Genomic DNA, 22,841 nt, shown 5'->3' with positions numbered 1-22,841 from the left:
ATGGATGAAAAAGTAGAAGCCAACAGCTCCATGATTTGCCTATGATCACACAGTAATTGTTGGGGACCAAGATAGAAGCAATCCACTCTGAGCCTTTGAGCCCTGCTTTAGGTCCCTAGTGAGGGTACCTCTTCCCTCTGGCCTTTTGAACATTTCATCACGTTCAGTGGTTTTGAAGCAGAGAAAGCCTTGAGGACACCACCTGGATATATGGAACAAGGCCGGGACCAGACTATGCCCACACAGAAATGCTCAACTCTGTACTCCAGAGCTTGGATCTGTGATAGCTGCCAGACACAGTGTCACAAGGAGTCATCCAAATGAGGGCAGGAATAGCATAACCCCACTTTCCTGCCACGTCCAGGCTCCAGCTACCCCAGCAGGAAAGCTCGCTGATGTGCTGGTTTCACCAAGCCCAGCAGCCACACGGCAGCAGCAGATGTAAAGACTTAGATAGCTCCTCCAGAAGTAAAGACCAGGGATGTACCTGAGCAATGGATGTTATCACTTCAGATCTTTCAGGAATGAAAATTAAATTTGACCCAACTTTGACAATAGACACCTCAGAATAACTCATTTACAAAATCACTTTCATTTTAATATTACATGTTAACGTTAAAAGAGAAAAGGCAGAGTCTATAATTGAGTGCCCACACTGGCATCCAGTTATAAAGAGAGAAAGCACACACATGCTCTGCAGCTTTAGCTAGCACATAGGCTCATAGTGGACCTCACTACTGCTGAGATCCAAGGACAACCTAAAGCCCTGCAGTCTTTCCTGAAACATGCACAAATGACAAAAAAGAAAAGAGGGACTAATAAAAAGACCAATATCGCTTTCAATAATCAACTGTTATGTAGCCCCTGTTTCATTAGGTAGTTCATTAATCATGCAAAACAGGGAATACACATATGAGGGAAGGAGAGAAAGGGAGTTTAAAAATTACATTTTATATATGTATATATATGTATATATGTGTATACATATATATATACACACCTCACATTCTTTAAAAAATAAGATTGGAAGAAATGGGTGGAGTCATTCCCTTTCGGTGGTGAGGTTGTGGGTGTTCAGTTTGGTTCTTCTTTCTCTAGGTATCCTCCATATTTATAAGAATGTATTTTACTGTGGAAATTGAGGAAAATACATTGTTTAAATCAGTGCCCAGTGGGCACCAGTTGGAAAGGTATACGCTGCAGAGCCCACATCTTTAGCATCATCACACACAGGGAGCTGTGTGATCACTAGGTTTGTTTCTGTCCTGGTAAGAGAGTGCCTGGTAGTTAGCTAAATAGGTCTGAACTTTAGAACTTGAGGACCTGGCCATTACAGGTTGGGAGGGGGGATATAAAAACATTTGTGCACATCTTTGTACATAAAAAGATGTCAAACCATATACCAGTGCCTTCTGAAATGTGTTGAGAATGAGCAGAGTATCAGATTCCTCCTCTTACTAAAACAGGGCTCAGCTGGCCAGGTCCCCAGGGAGCCGAATCAAACCTGAGGTGGGTATACTTGGCCCTCAGTTTACAGTATTCAAGTCCAAGGGTGAGGCAAAAGTAAGGTCTTGAAGAGATGCCAGATCAGAAGATCATCCAAGTGAGCAGGCATAGCAGAGCAGAAGAAGCCAGAAGACAGAGCCCAGGGACCCGAGGCCCCCAGAGATCAAGTTGTGAGTGGGAGCGTGTTCCCTGTGGGGATCTGCCACTGTGGTGTGGCTAGGATGGGATGGTTTGTAAACCTCTTTGAGTTTGTTGGAGTGAGAATTTGTTCAAATATGAACTAGAGCTGTTACTGAGAGTGATTGAAAAGCATTCCAGGTTCCTGGACTGATAAACATTCTCTGTGTTTCCACAGCCCTATTACTGGCCATCTAAACCAATGGTAGAGAAATTGAAAGGGATTTGTATCCCCAAGGAATACATGCATTGCTGGTACCATATTACTATGATGACTTTTTTAAATGTATACTATCCCCTTGATACAAGATGCTTAATGGTCTCTCAGTAAAAATACTGAGCTTTTACCACCTTTGCCAAGGAAGCAATGAACATTACCTAAAAGGAAGGAAGCGAAAGATTTTTGCCAAATGTTGAAGACCTTGGCAGATATCAGTAATATGATTTTTATAAGAATGAGATTCTCGAAATTGTGGGTAATAGATTTACAGATTGCCCAGATGGCTTAGGGAATAACAGCTTGGAAATAGATCATAAATTATAGGCAGAAACGTAAACACCAAACCTAATTTTGAAAATAAGCATAATAGAAATCCGAGGAGTATTAACAAATAGTAATTGCTTGTAACCTTTAATGTCACCTTGGCTAGAGATGTTAGTTGGTGTGGATGCCCCAAATACCAACTGAAAAGGCTTTTCTCAACATAGTTCAGTTCAGCAGAGACTGCGGGCATGCGGCCTTCTGTGTGCCACACACCTTCCGAGGAGCTGGGAATACGGGGGCAAACAACCAGACCTCGTGGAGCCAACCTTTTAGCAGGGAAAGACTAATAAACAGGAATACAGAAGCAAAATACACGTCATGGGAGCGGGGTACATGCGATGAAGAAATCTAAAGCTGGAAAAGACAGTAGATGTGTTGAAGGACAGTGTTTCAACTTGGAAAGGGGGGAAATGCAGCCAGCGGCCCTGACTTCAGAATAGAAATTGTTTCCAGAGTGGGAGACAGGAGGCTCTGGCGAGTTATTTCACTGTCTGGTAGCCCCTCCCTCTCTCTACCAAGTGAAGCAGTCAGGCTCAGTAAGCCTTGTCACACACAAGCTCTCACAGCTCTGGGCCTTGATGGTGCTTTGATATACGACACCAGGGAAATTAAGAAACAGATTGGGTTTCAAACTTAGGAAGTAATTCACCAAGTAGTGCCCTTTTGTGCCAGTAAAATGAAACCACAGATTGCCCACAGGAAGGCTTCTGCTTTGGGGCAAATGCTCCCAGAGTGAGCACACTGATGCCTTCCTCTGGGCAGTGAAAAACAGATGGGAGGAAAGAAAACGGGTCCCTGGTTTACATCTTGAGGCTAGTACAGATTTGTACAATTGCCTCTTTAACATTTGTTCTTAGAATTCACCACCAGCTAGGCCCTGTCACTTTTTAAAGCCCATTATATAGATTAGGAAATTGGGAAATAATGATTAGATAATTTACTCAAATTCAAATTTATACAGTTGTAGTTCAAGGATTTAAACCCAGATCTCTCTGATACCACAATCTATAATCTTTACACTATACCTGGACATGTTTTCATAAGTGCCTCATTCTTTACCCTAAAAATCTTTCCCACACATAGACATATTCAACAAAAGTCAGAATGTGGACATTGTACAAGATGAATTACCTGGTTTCTTCAGAAAATAAACTGCAAAAAAAGAGAGAAAGTGAGAAAGAACCTGTAAGTAAAAAGTGACTTAAAAGGCCCTACCTGGGTGGCTCAGTTAGTTGGAGCATTGTCCCGTGCACCAGAAGGTTGTGGGTTAGATTCCCAGTCAGAGCACTTACCTAAGTTGCAGGTTCAGTCCCCAGTAGGGACACATATGGGAGGCAACCAATTGATATTTCTTTCTCTCTCGCTCTCCCCTTCCTCTCTCTCTCAAATCAATAAACATATCCAAAGGAGAGGATTTTTTAAAAAGTGACTTAATGCCCTGATCATTGTGGCTCAATTGGTTGGGCATTTTCCTGCAAAGTGAAAGGTCACTGGTTCAAGTCCCAGCCAGGGCATATATCTGGGTTGTGGGTTTCGTCCCCAGTCCTTACGTGTGCAAGAGGCAACTGATTGATGTTTCTCTCCCTCTCTTTCTCCCTCCCTTCCCCTCTCTCTAAAACTACATAAATATAGCGTTTTTTCAAAGTGACTTAAGAGACAACTGATTACAATGTTTGGACCTTATTTGGATCCTGATTCAAACAAACTTTTTAAAATCAATATACAAAATACATTCAGAAATTTGAATACTAACAGAGTATTTGAAAATATTAAAGAATTAATTTTATTTTTTAACTCTAATAATATCGTGGCTATATTCTGTTAGAGTCATTTTAGGGGTACATACATACTGTCAGAGGAAATGATACGATGTGTGGGATTAACTTTATAATAATGCATTGGAGGGTGTATAAATAAACAAGATTGTGTGTTCATCACCATTGTAGCAGGGTCATGGGGCTTGTTATACAATTCTCTCGAGTTTTCTATCTCTCATAAAAAAAAAAAAAAATTAAAATAAGCCAAACCAAACAAAACATACTCTCCATGCTAAATAAGGAATTGGTTGCACTGACCACCTCCCACTTTCTTAGGTGCCCCGTCTCCTCCATTAGACTGGAGGCAAAGTCCAAGGCTAATGGTCAAAGCTCATATGACACCAGCCTTGATTTATAGAGCTGGCCTAGACATTGGACTTGCTGCCTGTGATAGACTCTCCTCTGCCCGGACTGCAGCCTTTATGCAACCAGGCCTGCAGACCATTTCATCCAAGGAATTCAGGAGGCAGTGTGATATAATGAGAAGGAGGTGGTCTTGTAATAATACCCTTCATTGGAAGTTTGCCCTTACCTTTCAGCAGATGCATAATCTTAAGCGAAGCCCTTTACTGCTGAGCCTTGAAGAGTTGTAATGATCGAATAGAATAGCATAAGCATAATGGAATATCATAAACCCTAGACATCCTTCCCAACAATCTGGGCTCCCAAATGCACAGGTGAGCTAGGACCCAGCAATGATCCAGAAGAAGAAGTGGTATCTATAGAAGGATAGAGGGAGTGACTGACATTTTTCTAGGTCATCTCTATCTTCCCTACTGGACTGTACTCCCTGAGAGAAGGACCTATTCTCTGTGCTTCTTTGTGTTCCCAGCATAGTGAGGCGGGAAGAACGTGGCCCTGGGGTCAGAGTCCTGGGTCAAGTTCTCTGTCTATTGCTTATCTGTCATGGAGCCTTTGGCAAATATTTTAGCCTCATTATCTGTGAAATAGCAATAATGATGCCCGCTAAAATTTAATGAAAGCAGACATTCAACTACTCAACTCATAGCTGGGGCTCAGGAAGCACTACTTTCCCACCACTCTCAGGTGCTCTCTTAGTGTTTCGTGAATGAGTGAGGGTAACTAGGTGTTTCTCTGGAAAGTAGGTGCCTCAGAACCAGGCCCATCAGATACAGTTCAGGTTTTCTGCTGCATAAAGACACCTGGGTGGACTCCACAAGCTGTGCACCTGAGTGTGGGACTGTTTGCCCAAAGAAAGGGCATTTTATCTACTTTATGCCAAGGTGCTGAATGGGCTGTTAGTGTCCCTGCTCAGAAGAAAAATGTCAATCACCTAAAGGAAGGAATTTGTTTTATAATGAGTGACTCAGACTAGCACTGAGAGTAAAGAGGAAAAATAACTCCTGTTGAAATGATCAGAGCACTGAACCTTCTTTGAAGCCAACCACTTTTTGACCACATTAAAATTTCTTCCTGGTTGATTCAGGTCTCTGGTCTGGGTATCATGGTGCCAGGGTTATCACAAAGACAAAGTGTGAAAATGCCCATCATCCAAAAGGGCTTTCTGAGGAAGGTGGCCTCCCGGGGCCTGGCTGCCTGTTAGGACTGACTTCCCCCAGGCTGCCCTCAGGTCCCAGTCAGCCCACTTATCCGAGCCAAGTGAATTATAAGTAGTGGTTGGCGTCCTCCTGGCAAAAGTCGGGCAGAAAGGCCTGAGGGCTGTTCCTTCCTCTGAAGTGTTTGAAGAGGTGCTGCCTCCTCAGCGTGGCTTCAAGTTCAGTGTGGATAGGGTAAGCATTTACTTGTCTCTGTGCTGCCACAATCTTGCTACTTCATATCAGAAGTTCAAGGCCACAGAGGCTCAGGGGCAGGGCTCCCACCCTTCTGAAAGGAAAGAGCAGAGGCAAGGCTCACTTCTGTGGATGTGTTAGGGATGGAGGTCACAATGATTCTAAAGTCTCTCAGGACAAGCAAAGGCAAGAGAAGAGCCAAGAAAGCTTTGAAAAGGAGAGCCCCCTGAGAGTAATGATTACCATACTAGTTAACATGCTTTGTGCTGCAGAACACTAAAAGCCCCGAAGGGGCTTAAGCAATAAAGGAACTGATTGGCTTTCATGACTATGAGGCCAAAGGTCGATCAAATTTCAAGGGTACTTGAAACAATGGCCCACTGACGTCATTAATAACCTGTGTGTTCCCCTGTATTTCTCCTCTTCCAACTCTGTTATCCAATGTTGTTCACCCTTCAGCTAGGTCTCCTCATGGGTGTAGGATGGCTGCCAGATGTCCCTGGACCATGGCATCCTCACTCACATCAACCAGAAGACAAGAAGGCACCAGAAAATTCTTGGGTGCCGTTGGCCTGAATTCTGTCACCTACTCATTATTGTTAAATCAGTCACAACCAAGAAGGATAGGATCAAAATGATTTACTTGGATTAATCAGTGGCACACATACACCAAAAAAGCAAGGTTCAGTGAAGGAAGAAGGGAAAGCAGGAGGTAGGAGGTGGGCATAACAAGTGTATAGAGTGGAATATGTATATATTTTCCAAGTGCTTAATTGGTTGTCCTGATACCGTTTGTTAAAAAATCCCAGAGGGGATTTGAAGGACTGGGTGGAAAAGGTGAAGGGACTGAGAAATATAGATTGGTAGTCACAAAATAGTTATGGGGATACAAAGCACACTGCCGGAAATACAGACAATAATACTGTAATAATTATGTATGGTGTCAGATGGGTACTAGAAATATCAGGGGTATCAGGGGGAACATTTTGTAAAGTATATGATTGTCTAACTACTTTGTGTACACCTGAAACTAATACAAAATAATATCGAATGTAAACTGTAATTGAAGAAAAATTTTCATAAAGATCAAAAAGAAAAATCCCACTTTTTCTTTTCTACTCAATACCACCTTTATCATATTTTTTTTCTTTTGGGGGGTTTTCTGTTTAGTTCCATTAATCGCTCTCTAGTATCATGTCAGTGTCTCGAGTTGATATCTAGGGTGCTAGTAGTCCAAGAGGGATTTGCAGCTATCTTCAGAACTGAAGTTAGATGTATGCTCCCAAACAGGGAACTTGTTATCATATTGCATCTCAGATCTTAACATTCTGGACTCAGAAGGAACTGGTTCAGGCTGTGATGTGCACCTAATAGTAGAGTAATCATTTTTGCCAGGACCTCCTGACCACAAGGGAATAATGGGATGTTGAAAAACTCTAAGCCTGTCATTTGTAATTAAAAGCCTACGAGAGATCAATGAAAGTCCCTATAATTTGATAGATTTTTCCTTTTCCTATAATTAACACAACCATGTGAGCACTCACTGACCTGGTCACTATGTGGAGTCCCCAGCCTGGGTCAGCAGGTATCTTCCCTCTCTATCACCCTATGAGAAACAGAGGGACTCTGGTTGTTTCTACCAAGGCAGCATGAGAACAATGTTATCAGACACTTCCAGGCAGATAGCAGAGGTAGGTTTTACCTGTCCTCATCCTACCCTCTTGTGTCTCCTGCTGTCAGGCTTGCATAGGCTGCAGACCGTCAGTCCACCATCAGAAAGTGGCAGGTGGAGGAAACAGTGTGCTTCAAGTTTGTGGCAGGGTAGATGTAATGTCGGACTGAACCCTGAACAACAGCGTGTGAACCTTCTGTCACAAACTCCTCAGATAACAGAGGGTAGGAGGAAGGAATAAAGGAGGGAGAGGTGAGAGGTAATTACTCACTCCTCCCTTTTTACCTCACTGTGGTAAACCTATACCTCTGTTTTAACCCTTCTCACATTATGGTGGGTGGGTGTGTGTGTGTGTGTGTGTGTGTGTGTGTGTGTGTGTGTTTATTTAATGAGCTGCCTACGAGTGTCCGGACTGTTTTAATCTTTTTCATAACCTAGTATGATGACTCGAATGTAGTAGATGGTAAATAAGTGTTTGAGAAATTATTTATTGAATGAATGTTAGACTGTTTGTGACAACACTAGTGTTTTGTGAAAACTCCCATTGTTGTGTTCAGTTTCACCACATTGGGTGTGTGGTGGGTGCAAGAGGAAAGGAAAGTGTCTGCTTAAAAAAAAAAAAAAGAAAGAAAATAACAAGGAGTAGCACCTCCACTATTGCCAAATGCCTTGGAACATTTTCCAGGTCAATGCCACTACAATCAGAGAAGGAATCTGGGAAATGAAGTTGGGGCTTTTTGTTGAAAAAAATAATATTGTCTCCTAAGCAGGGGAAACACTGCAACATGAGTTCATTGATACCTAGAGCCCTTGACAGTCTGGCTGTGACTGGAGGAGCTTTGCTGGGTCTTGCCTCTGTAGACAGGATCTCAAGGCATCGCAGAAAAGCTCCTGTGAAAACAGGAGGAAATTCCTGGAAGTGGCAGAAGCCCCACTTCCATTGCTCCTTCGCCCTGCAGGTGTGACTCTGAGCAGCTTTGCTAATCACATAGGAACATCAGAGAGTTTACCCTTTTGTTTGCTTAGCCTCATCTTTTTGTATTATTTTCTTTGAAGGCAAAGAAAAAGTTCCAATAATTCTTATCACAGCTGGCAGACACACAGAGAGAAGGCCTAGGGCCCTCTGTTCAGCCTTCACCCAAGGCTGCACTCCCAGGCAGCGTCCATCCCAGAACCATCCTGGGAAAGGACGTGTTATTGCTGATTAAATATGTTTTTAGGCTGTGATCAGGAGTCCCTGGGAGAAGGCTTACAAGGGCAGTGTGTGGGTACATCCTCTCCACATAGAGAAGATGGACCTGACACTGGGGAGATGCCCTGCAGGTTCTCTGTGGAACCAGCTGTCCGTCTCCTCCTCCTTTGCATCTGGCAGTGTTGCTTTGGAAGAGAAGCCATCACAGTAATAAGAGCAGGAAAAGGAGCATTAAAATGCTATAAGTACTGCCAGCTATTTATCTACCCTGAAATGTGCAGGGTACACACAATTTTCTTCATGAAGACAACTTTTTAAAAGTCAGTAGGTTGCCTTTAGATAAGAAACTTTCTCTTTGCCAGCATCCGTTCCCATGTGGAACCCTGCAGGGCAGGGGCCGCGGAGTGTGAGACTGTGTTGCTCTGGAGAGCAGCTTCTTAGGCCAGGGGAGATTCCATGGGGGAGGCAGAGAGGTGGGAAGGAACAAAAGTGTCAGCAATGGTTAAGCAGGGGAAACGTGTGTGTGTGTGTGTGTGTGTGTGTGTGTGTGTCAGAGAGACAGAGACAGGGAGATGAAGAGAAAATATGTTTTGACATGTGGATTATAGTTAGTTTTCTTGGAAAAACCCTTCTCCAGAATGGCATAGGAGAAAATCTTGAACAATGAAACCATCTTGTTTCATAGAAAAGTGTCTGATCAGATAGAGTATGTTTTGTGTTTTTCTTTTTTATTTTGCTGCTGCTGCTGCTGGAGGTGGAATATTTGTTTTGTTGCTTTTGCTAAAATAAAATACTGTGTCTTCCAACTATATTCAACCCTTGCTAGAGAGTGGAGCTTGCTTTGTTGCCTTACTAGGTCCTAACTCATGCTTTCTCTGCTGAGAAGGTTGTACCTGGTTTTTTGTTTTGGTTGATTTTGGTTTTTAAGTTTAAGGATTTTATTATCAAAGTGTTGTAAAACAATTTCAGAAACTGTGTATATACATGGCACAGACCGTAACCTCCTTTTGTTTTTGCTGCACAAAAGTGAAGCCTGAGATGCCTCTAAGGAAAGAGTTGCCTGACTACTTTGCATTTAATATGGAATCACTGTGTACTTACAATTTTTACTGCAGCAACAGTAACACAAATTTCCTGGTTTTGTACAACTTGAGAGCAAATAAAAAGTACATTATCAAATACATTTGTCTTATTTTAAAAGCATATGAAGGTCAATTTAAAGTGCAATATTTAGATTAAAACAAATTAATAAAAGTGGAAAATTGAAAATCAGGACAAGAAATAACTTTCTTTTACTGATGGACTCAGGATAGGCAGATACCTTTCACTGATGTAGGCATGAAATAAATTATTTCAGGGAAAAGAATTCCCAAACACCTTATGAAAAAATATACAACTGTACTTCAAAATATGTTATTTACTCACTGCCAAAGACAGTTTCTTTTTTTTTTTTTTAAATAGGAAGATTATATATTTATTTATTTATTTTTCAGATTTAATGTGTTTTATTGATTAAAATATTACATTTGTGCCAATTTCCCTTCCCTCTGCTCCCCTCCACCCGGTGGCCCCCCTCCCTCCAGTTCTCCCCCCCTTTTAGATTATGTCCATTAGTTGTGCATACAAGTTCCTCCCAACCTCTCTCCGTCTATTCCATTCCCTCCTACCATGATCCCCAATTCCTATATCATCTCCCTCCCTCTCCCCACTCCCCCTCCCTGTTGACCTCCCCCCAATATGCTTCCCGTACCCACAGTTCCTTTTCCACTCTCGTTGCCTGTTTAGTTTGCCTTTGTTTCATCTCCCTAGCTTCTGTTTTTTAAACCAGTCCCTTTAACATCTCATATAACAGTGGTTTGGATCTAATGAACTCTTTCAGTTTTATTTTGTCCTGGAAACACTTTCTCTGTCCTTCTATTCTGAATGACAATTTCGCTGGATAGAGTATTCGTGGTTGTAGGTTTTGGATTTTCATTACTTTGAATATTTCTTGCCAGTCCCTTCTTGCCTGTAGGGTCTCTCTTGAGAAGTCAGCTGATAGTCTAATTGGGACCCCTTTGTACATAATTCTTTTCTTCTCTCTTGCTGCTTTTAAGATTCTCTCTTTATCTTTAATTTTTGACATTTTGATTATAATGTGTCTTGGAGTGGTTCTCCCTGGGTCCAGTCTCTTGGGAACTCTCCTTGCTTCCTGGACCTGCAAGTCTATTCCCTTCCCCAAGTCTGGGAAGTTCTCCTTTATTATATTTTCACTCACTTTTTCAAGTTCTAGTTCATCTTCCTCGCTCTCTGGCAAACCAATGATTCTTATGTTGGGCCTTTTATAGCTGTCCCAGAGGTTTCTGATCCTCTCATTGTTGCTTCCCATTTCCTCTCTCTGCATTGGTTGACTGCTTGTTCCTTCTCCATATTTCAGTTTGTTGAAATGAACTCTGGATTTTTTTTCCTCACCATCTGTCTCGTATGTGGTTTTGTTCCTTTCGTTATGAATGTTTTTCGCTTCTTTCTTATCTTTTTCCTGCTCTTTTGTGAATTCTGTAAGCCACCTGATAACAATGGCCCAGAACTGAGCCTCTGACAGGTTTCTTATCTGTTCATCTGTCAGGTTCTCTATCTGTTGCCTGGTGAGCTGTGCCACCGGGATTTCTATAGTTGTCTGCCTCATTTTGACAGATGCGTTTTGTTTTCTTGGGCTGGCTGTAGGGGGCAGTGCCTGTGTACGCGTCACAATTCAGCGACCGGCGCCTGTCTGCGACCTATTTCGCAGCCCTGTGGTGCTTTCTTTGGGGGCGGGGGTCCAAGATGGATTCACACAGTTATTCAGCTAGGAGACCGGGATCCGTCCTCCCGCCCCCCTGGGCCTCACTGTTCAAGGCGATGCGGTGGCTGCTTTCCCCAGCACTGGGGTCGCGCACTGCCAGGGGCTTGACTGCCGCTGGGATTTTTCGCCGCCCCTCCGCTGTCTCAGGTGCAACCGCAAACAGCGCTGCCCTCTTTAACTCTTACCTGCCCAAATGGCACCGCTGGTTTTTAACTTCATATGTTGGGCTTCCATGTAGTTTTATTTTCTGGAATTTCTAGTTATCCTTTGTTTTGAAGTAGTTGTATTCCTCTCTAGTTGTAGAGGGAGACCTAGCGTGTCCGTCTAAGCCTCCATCTTGGCCGGAAGTCCCGCCAAAGACAGTTTCAATTGAAATCTTGTTTCTGTAATTAAAGCCTAATTAAACATCAAAGAAGGTCAGTGCATATATAATTTTCAAAATGAAACAAAAGCCTCAAAAATTCAGCCACAAGGCCTAAAGGATTATCTTTTTCAACCGCTTATTCCCAGATGTAACTATAAGAATGTTAATTTGTTACGTCAACAAACAAGACCTTAAGTAGCTCACCGTGTTGGAGGATTTTAATGTAGGTGAAATCAGCTTCTCCAGTAAAGAAATAGAAGAAGCCATGAAGAGAGGATGAGAAGCACAGTCCCTAATTTCTGCTGCCACAGAACCAGATAAGAAAGAGGAAAAACAAAGGCACTAGAGATCGAGATCTCGCTCAAGGAGGCCTCCCTCATCTCTAGGCACAGGCAGTCAGGGGTAGATCGAGGAGATCAAATCCTAAGTCAAGGAGTAGGCGACCATCCAAAAGTCCAAGACAGAGAAGATATTCCAGAGAGACGTAGGAGGTCAAGGAGCATATCAAAAACCAGAGGCCAGAAGAAAGAAGAAGAAGAAAAAGAAACATTCTAAAACACCACCAAAAAGTTATAGCACAGCCAGACGTTCCAGAAGTGCAAGCAGAGAGAGATGACGAAGCAGCAGGAGTGACACAAGTTCTCCTGGAAAACCTGGGTCTCCGAAAAGAAACTTGCCTCCCTCACCATTCCCTAGGAGTCACAAAAGAAGAAGAAGAAAGAGGAAAATAAGAAAGAAGCAGAAATGAAAGAGCATGATCAACAAGCAAGAAGAAGAAAAGTGAAGATAAGGAAAAGGCTCGGAAAGGAAAATCAGAGAGTGATAAAGGTGTAAAAGTTACACGGGTTACAGTGAAGAGGAACAGAGGTATGACAGCAAGAAAGAGAAAAAAGAGGAGAAGAAACCAACAGAAACAGGTTGCCCTAAAACAAAAGACTGTTCTGTGGAAAAGGGAACTGTTGATTCACTGAAAGAACCCAAAGTGGATGGGCTTGATCATCGTGAGGAAAACACGGGGATGAGGGATGAATATTGCCTCCCTGGGAACCCACCATGCACATGCCTCTGTGTCATTCTTTCGTATGACTTTTTAATGCTGTATCTGTTCATCTCACACCTTCAGTTGTACAGCTCGAGTAATAAATGCTTATAAAGCTCCTCATATTGATATTATTTACATCAAAAAGCTTTTAGAAGCCTGGCTGCTGTGGCTCAGTTGATTGAGCGTTGGCCTGCGAACCAAGTGTCGCTAGTTCGGTTCCCAGTCAAGGCACATGACTAGGTTGCACGTCAGGCCCCCAGTTGGGGGCACAAGTGAGAGGCAACCACACAGTGATGTTTCTCTCCCTCTCTTTTTCCTTCCCTTCTCTCTAAAAATAAATAAACAAATAAATAAATAAGTTGTAAAAATAAAAGTTGACTTAAAAAAATATTTTTTAAAAAAAGCTTTTAGAAAATGATACATGGGTAACCAATTCTTGACATGGTGAAATCTGATTGAATAACCAAGCAGTTTTACTCTCCTGGTGCTGCTTCATAGCAAATATGAAAAGCTGCACACATCTGCAGCAGGCGTGTTTATGTTATATGATCCCCTTCATTAAGTAACTTCACTTGTAGTATTTCTAAATTTGATTTATTGTTGTAATAGAGCTGTGCAGGGAAAGAATGCACTGATTGCATGTTAACTGTGGCACCTGTTTTTATAATGTGTTCAAGTCTATTAAAACTAATGAATAATAACTTTATAACAAAACATATCAGGTTGGATCAGAGAAGGAAAACTCTGACTCCAAAAAACCTCCGCTGCCTTGCGGCATACCTCTTCAGGGGAAAGGCTAAGGGAGTAAACCCCGACAGAAAATCCGGAGCCGGAGTCCCTAAGGCGGTTTGACGTTGTAGTCAACACCGGCAACTCCTGCGGCGCACCTGAAGCCAAGCTGTATTGACTCCGTCTTTCCCTTGGACCCTTCATCTGCGAAGAGAGGGGGTATCTGCTGCATGGGCAACAGCAGACCCTCCATATCACCCTGCCCAGGCTCTGTAGCTTCAGCTTCACTGGAGAGGACACTCCAGCGTCATCGTAAGATGTCGATTCAACACGGGAGGAGACAGATACCGTGTCACTCCCGAGTCGGACTGCACAGCCATTCTCGGTTGTGCAGATAGACTCTTAAGAAGCTACACCATCGTCTCTCGAGACGGACGGCTGCCGACGATCAGGTTGGAGGAAGGAAAGGATCACTTAAAAGTATGATATTTGGGATTCACTTCAAAATAAAAGATTAGAGGTGAGAAATAGATGTCAGACAAGGGGGATACAGGGATCGATAAAAATTATCTGGAATTTTTTTTTTACAGGTCTGGAATTGACCTCAGAACAATGGAGAAGGGAAGTAGGTGGGAGTTCAGATGAGATGAGACTACCAGGAATTGATCATTGCTGGTACCTGAAAGTTCACAATATTGTCCTGCCTACTTTTATATAGGCTTGTGCAAGTCAGTAATAAGGCAAAAGAAACAGTTGTATACAAGTCCCATAGCCATTAGCTATGGAAGAAAACAGCAGATCTCAAAAAAATCAGGCTGCAGGCTACTAAGATATTTTGCTAAAAGGAAAGTACTGACATTTGGTGTGATAGTTGCTTTATTTGAGGGTGCTCACTGTCATCAGATGTCTCATTGGTAATGAAAAAAATGCTGGACTAAAGAAACTCCTGGTTATGAATTTGATCCCAACTTATATGGGTCTCTTCCACTGCTGATTATCTGTGGGGTGATTTACCATCCTCAAGAAACATTCCTCTGGTGAAATATTCCAATAGAGGCAGAGAAACTAGACAAATGGCTCCGTTTCCTAAAACCAACAGCAAATCATCGAGTGCAGATGGCGGTGTAGATTGAAGAGCCGAAATATTGGCTTCCTTTGTCTGTCAGAACCCTCTGGAGATCAGAGGGCACATGGAATCTGCCCTTAACTACTATATCAGTTCCATTTATAGACTGCAAGCTACATATCCATGGGGTCCCCGAGGACTCATATTGATTATTATTTCTTTCTCTTCTGGTTTCCCCAGAAGCATAGCCTCCTGTGTTCCATGATGCACATACTTCCCTTGTTACAAACCTAATTAACTCTCAAGAATCAGAGGAAACAATCTCATTAATATTTGTCAGGGGAATTCTAGTGAAGGAGGATGGGTAGTCTCAGGAATCAAGAGACCAGAACAGAAGTCAATTTGTGTCAAAAATATATGCTAAAACTTTGAATCCAATTTCTTGGCTGGGACTTCGAATCGTGATCTGCCTGCATGAGCCAGGATCCTTAAAGGGGGCTGAGATACCCAATCTGTGACTGCAAAAGCCCACTGCTTGTGTTAGGCAGGACACTGCATGAGAGAGCAAAATGGCTTCTCCATTGACTCATCTCATCTCTTGGAGAGCTGAAGAAGCTGCATATTTCATTTCAGTTAGAGAGCCCACTGGGAGTAATTCCGTTGAAGAGGGATAGGGGCTGTCTGGAAAAGTTACTGTATGACTCTTGCTGTCATCATCGTAAAAACTGACAAGAGAGATCTTCTTGGAATCCAGGCACAAAATGTGAATTGACATGATGTTCATTCCCGCGAGCTCTAGGGCATGGTTAATATGCTCACCAAACAGGAAAAGCTGGAAGAATTGAAATATGTGGCAGGAGATATCTGCAGTGAAGCACAGAGTCCAGGGATCGCCATCTCAACTTGATTTCTCTCTAGAGGACAGTGGATGAAATGGTGTTAGAACAAGATCCTTCTGATGCTATGATAATCAGCCTTATTGAGAATTTAGAGCCAGATTTTGGAATATTTCAAGACTTCCTAAAAAGGGAAAAAGACCTGCACACCTTAAAGCCCTTCTATTTTAGCCATTGAATAAGCTGATAGATTGGGCCTTCTTCCTATCCCTTAAGCTGATTAGTCCTAATGCATAGCACGTTCCTGTAACCAAGGAACCACTAGCAAAGTGGGTGACCATTAGTGTCACTTTCACAAACCATTTCAGGCAGATAAATTGAGAGAGAAGGAGAAAGTCTATCTCCTGTAGTGCTCCAAGTATCAGATAGATCCTGAGTGGCTCAGAATCATACCACCTTCTCAATCCCTGACACTAACCATTAAGACCCGCTGTGAGGCAAGATTTGAATGGCTGCACTTGCTGTGATGGCAAGGTCCTGGGGACCTCTGTGTGGGTGCAACACCTCTCCCTTCCAGGGAAGCTCCTCTTCTTGGGGAGCCTGTAGCCTTTTTGCCAGGCCTCTAATTCTGTGATGGAAGTTCCAGACCCGTGCTGTCCAGCAACTTAGTGGATAGCCACGTGTGGCTCTGAAATTTTCATTGTAATTAATTAAAAACTCAGCACACCAGTAATGCTAGATACATTTCAAGTGTAAATAACCCTGTGTGGCTAGTGGCTTCTATACCAAACAACACAGAGAGAGAACATTTTCTTTATTGCAGAGAGTTCTTGTGGACGGCACTATTCTATTCCGCAGGTCAGCAAAGTGTGGCTTGTGGGTGGAATTCAGCCCCCCTTCCATGACTGTAGATAAATTGTTATTGGAAGACAGTCACACCCATTCTTTTATATATTACCTATGGTTATTTTCACACTGTATGGGCAGGGTTGAATCATTTGCAACAGAGACCATCTGCCCCAAAGTGCAAAATATTTACTATCTGGACCTTACAGGAAATGTTTGCCAACCCTGCTCTACATCCTTCTCCCAGAAAAGTGTACCTGGATGGCTGCATATAATTTTACACACAATTTTAGGAAATATGTGAACTCCCTTCAGTCCATCCCTGTAAACCAAGCTCAGGTTACAAACTCCTTGGCTAGTTCCATTTTTCTAGAATCTTCAGGCCTCAGTTCCATACTACTGAAATCCACAAATGCTGGATTTTTTATGATTTCAAAAGATCAAAAAATCTTTAAAAAGTAATGCCACTACAGAGTTCAGGGTTATGCTGTATGTGCACATTCATACAACATCACTGACATTCTTTGAATTTCATTGACAAGCCCACCATCATTTAAGAGGCAGGCCATTGCCTCTACTTAATATACACCCCTCTCCTCCTTATGACCTGAGTGTGGATTCAATGACTCTTTGTTAGACTCACTGCCTAAACCATCTGTTATCTATAGGAAGCTGTCAACATCCTAAATAGTTCCCATCTTTCCCAATTCCTAAGGTCTTCATCAATAAAACACCCACCTTTAGCCTTCTCCTTCCACTAGCTGTTCTGCTCGTGCTCAAACATGAGTGCATCCTGCCGCCACAGTCACACTCAGCAAGCTGCCGCCTGAAGATTCTCTAGCACACATCTGCAGTTTCTGTTGAGTGACATGTTGGATAGAAGAGAATTTGCACATGTGTGCATGTGCACACTTTCACACACACAAATACACACCTACACTTACCTAGACATTCTTGGAGTTTAGTTTAAGTACCTGATTTAATTAGCCAAGAGGACAAACTGTCATCTGGAGCCATGGGGTGACAGAGGGGTACACTTGGGGCAGAAGATGATAGTGGATCCATCATATCTCAAAATGGCTCCCTTTAGCCCCAGAGTCCCTAACGGTAACACACTGGTGCTTCCAGATCCAAGAGCTCAAGTCTTGCTCTGTCACCTTTTACACTAGCAATTTACATCACCATCCAGAACAAATATAACCTAACCATCTTTGTGCTTCTATTTAAGGGGCTTTTGACCAATATTAGACCCTCCTATTTTCTTTTAACAAATTTAGCATCAACAAGACACAACCATCTTCATTCATTCAATCTGTCTTGCTTTATATTTTTTAACTTATCAAGTACCTGCTATTTCCAGGAACAGTTCTAGATATTGGAGCTATGTCAGTAGGGAGTGGGATAAAGATGTGGCCTTGGTAATGCTTACATTACACTGGAGGATACTGAAAATAAATTAGGAAAGAAAAAATGGACAAATAATATGAACTGATATAGTATTAGTGCTATGGAAAAAAATTAAGTGGTTCAGGGGATAAAGAGTGATGGGAGTGCCCTTTCATATGCGGGGTCACAAGGGCTCCTCAGATGACATTGCAGCCCAGACCAGCATGAAGTGCAGGAGGAGCCCTGAAGGCAGAGACAAGTTCAAAGACCCTGAGGCAGGAGCCTGCTTGATGTGTGGCTAGAACAGAGAAAGGGAGGGGGAAGGGGAAGAAGTGAAGAGGAAAAGTCGATGGCCATTAAAACTTGGATTTTCGCTCTAGTTGGGCTTGGATGTCCTAGAGGGTTTTGAGCAGAGAAATAACATGTTATTCTGTTTAATATTATCTTTCTTTGAATAATATTTTCCCCCTACAGTTAAGCCTTTTAGGAAATATCATTATCTCTCAGTCCACCCAGACTCTGATTTAATTCTCCTTTTATCTGGGTCACCCAGGCACTGAAGACCTCAAGCCCAAATTCATTGCCCCTCAGCCCGCCACCCTCACTTCCTCCCAGTCCACCTTGTCCTCTAGCTGTTGCTGCAGGAATCAGCCACATGGAGAAGTCCCGGACAGCACCTGCCTCAGCCACTCCACATCTTTGTCATTCTGCCCCTGACTTCTCCAGCAATGCCACATAGGATGGCTGTGAGGACTGCTTGGCCCTTCTGTTGCACACACACTCCTGACATGTGAGCAGGTTAACATCCAAGAGGCAGGCACCCTTTCACTAATGAGGGACAGAGTCAGTGGACAGATCTCCCTCTGTCCCTTCAAAGGACAGTGAGGTACATTCCATACAGCTTCTCCAAGGATCCCCAGCAAGTGGCTATCAACTCAATAACACAATCTTGGATGTTCTTTCTCTCCTTCACTTTTCACTCTTTTCAGTCCCCTACACCTGTTCCCTGAAATCACTCTGCACAATAAACTACCTACAAGTAAGCCATGTCTCAGACTGCTTTGGGGGAAAATGAGTTAAAACAGCCCTTCTCCTTTCACCTTTCTTATTCTGTTCCTGCCTCTTCATTAAAAAAAAAAAAAAATGTTCAAATAATCTTAGAATCAGAGACCTTTAGAGAAAAGTCACTTCAACATCTTTTGGTTACAGATAAGGAAACAGAAATCCAAAAAAATTAATATGCCAAGAATATTTCTGAAAGATGTAAGATCTGGGTCTAGATTCATTTTTTGCATATGGATATCCAGTTGGTCCAGCACCATTTGTTGAAGAAAAACCCAATTCTTTCTCCATTGGATTGCCTTTGTTCTTTTGTCAAAGATCAATTGACTGTATTTGTGTGGGTCAGTGGTATCCATCTGCCCCATTTATCAGTTTGTCTATTCTTTCTCCAATACTACACTTTCTTGATTGCTCTAACTTTATACTAAGTCTTTAAGTCAGGTGATGGCAGTCTTTTCACTTCTTCAGTATTGTGTTGGTTATTGTCTTTTCTCTTTCCATATAAACTTTAGAATCAGTTTGTCAATAGCCACGAAATAACTTGCTCTAGGATTTTGATTGGGATTGTGTTAAATCTATAGATAGAATTGGGAAGAACTGACATCATAACAATCTTGAGTCTTTCTATCGATGAATGTGGACTATTTCAATCTTGGATTTCTTTCATCAAAGTTTTGTAGTTCTCCTTATGTATAGATTATGGACATATTTTGTTAGACTTATATGTAAGTATTTCTTTGGGGAGGGGATGCTGATATAAATGATGTTGTGTTTTTAATTCCAAATTCCAATTGTTTATTGCTGGTATATAGAAAAATCGGTTGACTTTTATACTGTATTAACCTTGCTTTCTGATTCCAGGACTTTCTGTTGTTGTCATTTTTGTGGAGGTTTTTGTTTGTTTGTTTTGTAGATTCTTTGGGATTTTCTGCATTGACAGTCATATTATCTGCAAACAGAGTTTTCTTTCTTCCCAGTCTGTATACCTTTTGTGACTTCCTTGCCTTATTACATTAGCGAGGCCTGCCAGTACAATGTTGACTAGCAACAGTAAGAGGGAACATCCTTGCCTGGGTCCCAATCTTTATGTAAATTATACCTCAATAAAATAAGTGAATAAAAACTAGTACCTCTCCTGCATACCAGCAATGAATACCTAGAGTAAATACTATAAGACAAACTATTTCCTAATGGCAACACACACACACAAAGCTGAATTTAACCAAATGGCCAATACATAAACAAGAAAGAAACCCACAAAACTTCACTAAGGGACATAAAGGGAGACTTGAATAAATGGAGACATCAAATTCTATCAAAGGAAGATTTGGTATTGCACAAATTTCCCCAATTAGTTTATAGCCTTTATGAAATCCAAATGAAAATTCTAGTAAGATTTTTTTAAATTAATCTGTAGAAAACAGTCTAAAGTTCATCTGAAAATATAAATAGGCAAGAGTAGTAAAGACATTTTTGAAAACTAGAGTAATGAGAAGGGATTTTCTCTGCAAGAACCAAAGCATATCATAAAAAAATACTAATTAAAATACCGCATTTCAAGTACCCAAAGCAGGCAAATTAGAGAAACAGACTGGATAGCCCAGAAACAGTCTCTAGTATATTTAAAACCTTAAAAGATAATGAAGGTAGCAGCCCCAAAACTGGGGAGAGGATAATTCCATAAATGGTATTGAGAAAATTAATTGAGTATGTGGAAAAAATAAGTTAAAGGTTCACCCCACCTTATATGAAAATAAATTGCAAATGAAGTCAACTGTTTTTCTCCATCAGATTCGTGAGGAAAGAGCGCGTGTGTGCACTGTAGGAGGTTTAGTGCTGAGGCTGTGAGGGGCCAGGCCGAGCAGAGAGGTGGTCAGGCTGCCATGCAGTTAACACAGAGGGCTCAGCCCACTCCGGGGTGCTGTGAGCTGGGATGGGCCTTCAGAGTTGTCCTAAATTGAGACAAGGGTCTTTGTACGCTGATATCAACCAGTTGTTGGATGTGAGGGTCACCCTGGAGGGGCATCATCTTGGGTGAGGCAGCCCCCTTTGGGCAAGGGAAAGCCAGGGAGAGAGATTCAGCTGTGAGCACCCACAGCCCACGCACCCAGTTGAGGGGAGGATGGCTTCAGTCTTGAAGAGGGGATCTGAGGGGCACACAACAACATTCCCTGCATAGGTAAATGCAAAGATGGCATTATGAAAACAGAGGGAGACTGATAAATATTCGCAATAATGGGATTGCGAAGGACTTGCTTTTGGTATCATATTTTCTAAATCACATTAAAACAGTTGTAAAACAGCTGTTGTGACCATTAGTTTTATTGAGGTGGGGAATGTAAGTGGGGAGGGCCCTAGGAAAAGCCACCAGCATCACTGTGGTTTAAGTGTGACTTCCCTTGCCTGCAAGGCTGGACATCCGAAGGACTGGCTTTTCCTTCCAGTGCTGCTTTTCTCAAAGCCCTGAAAAGTAGAGCATGTCAGCCTTGTTTGTGGCCTCAGCTATGTGCTCCTGTGACACCCTCAGGATTACTTCATATTTGTGTCTGGTGGGGAGGAGCTGATATTCAGTCACCCAGAGGACCCTGCTTATTTCAAACTCAGCATGCTTGTAAAAAAACATGGTCTTCAAGGAATATTCTTCCATTGACCCCTACCTCCCCTTGCAATTGCACATCCCTGGGTGACCTCACCCACCTTTGTGTGCCTGTTTCAGAAAGTCCAGCTGAACTTCCAGCGTGGTGGGCTTTTTCTCGACATGCTCTGTGCCCCATGTTCTCCCTTGTTACTTTGTTCTGAACCCTTGGGGAAAGTTAGTCAGTACTTAGAGACTGTCACACTCTAGGAAGAAAGAAGACACTGTCAGGCTCAATAATAATTATGATAACAGCAGCCACAATGACTGCACCAGACACTGTGAGAAGCATTTTTATATATCATCTCAGCACATATGTGACCTTGATCTTGAAATTTCTCCTTAAACTGAAGGAAGGTGAAGACAAAGATATTGTTCAAGGGATAACAAAGTACTGATAATGCTGCCTTCACTCACCCACCCCCAAACCCTGTGAAATTAAAGATAAGGAGAGCAATCTGGTGCTTATTTGGGCTTAAGAGTTAGAAAAGCCTGTTCTTTGTAAGGATTTCTTAAATGGAAGTCTATACATTTTAGTCTTAGTTCTTCCAAAATGAAGATGTAAGATCCAACCCTACCAGAGCAGTGGCATAACAAGACTCTGGTGTGACCTCAGATATCACAAAGATCCTCTCCATTGGGAACTGGAAGCCAGGAAGACCCATGCTGAGGATTGCTGTAGCTGCTTCTGCCCTGCGCAGTCCCCTCATCTCTGACTCCATCAATCAGGGCCTTACTCTAATGGGTAGTGGGTGTGTGGCGTCTGCCCCAACTCTGTCACCCTCACGCTTCTAGACTGACAGAGGAGTACTAGGTGTGAGATTTGAATTGGGAGAAAGGGAGTACATTGGGAAGAAATAATCACTTTTCACACATGTGGAGGCAGCCTAAGAGCCAGCCAGGAATCTTGTCTTCTCTAGTTGCTATTTCAGGCTCTCTCTTTCAGAAAAAGAATGGTGCTGTGTCTTGCCTACTATCCAGTTTAATCACACAGCCCATTCCCCAAGCTTTCCTTCACAAGCACCAGGCAGGCACGTGAGCTCTCCCAGATTTTGTTCCTTGACATTCTTGAGAAGCATCGATTTGCTTGTGTCCTTTAAGGCTGCTTAGCAATGAGACCGCAGGAGGTAGGGTGAGCAGTGGAATTTCACAGGTGGCTCTTGCTCCTTTCTCCCTGTTCCATTTGTATCCACCCTCTGTTTCTGCTCAGTTTTGTTTTCTCATTCCTCTGTAAAGTATTGATCTCAGTTTTTATGCTACAAGACTTATGTCCTGTTGTAAACCACCTTGAAGCCTTTTGAAAGCATGAAATGCATACATCAGAAACAAATTACATCCATTGGGACCCCTGTGTCTATAGTGGGAGCATGGCATATGTCACCTCAGGCATGTGCT

At 42.5% G+C, this 22,841-nt stretch overlaps 1 protein-coding gene and 1 pseudogene across 1 annotated transcript in view; both read left to right on the top strand.

Annotated features, from left to right (window-relative positions):
* The window catches only part of LOC150005099 (uncharacterized), a 31,853-nt pseudogene extending 18,856 nt beyond the window's left edge, over nucleotides 1-12,997 (top strand).
* TMEM108 (transmembrane protein 108) overlaps nucleotides 1-22,841 on the top strand; it is a 287,613-nt gene that overhangs the window by 231,711 nt on the left and 33,061 nt on the right. The window lies entirely within an intron of this gene.

This window comes from Furipterus horrens, unplaced genomic scaffold, assembly GCF_987537825.1.
Source record: "Furipterus horrens unplaced genomic scaffold, mFurHor1.1.pri manual_scaffold_7, whole genome shotgun sequence".
In the NCBI taxonomy this organism is placed as follows: Eukaryota; Metazoa; Chordata; class Mammalia; order Chiroptera; family Furipteridae; genus Furipterus; species Furipterus horrens.
Note: the sequence above shows the minus strand (reverse complement) of the source record. Positions and strands in the feature narration are given on the sequence as shown.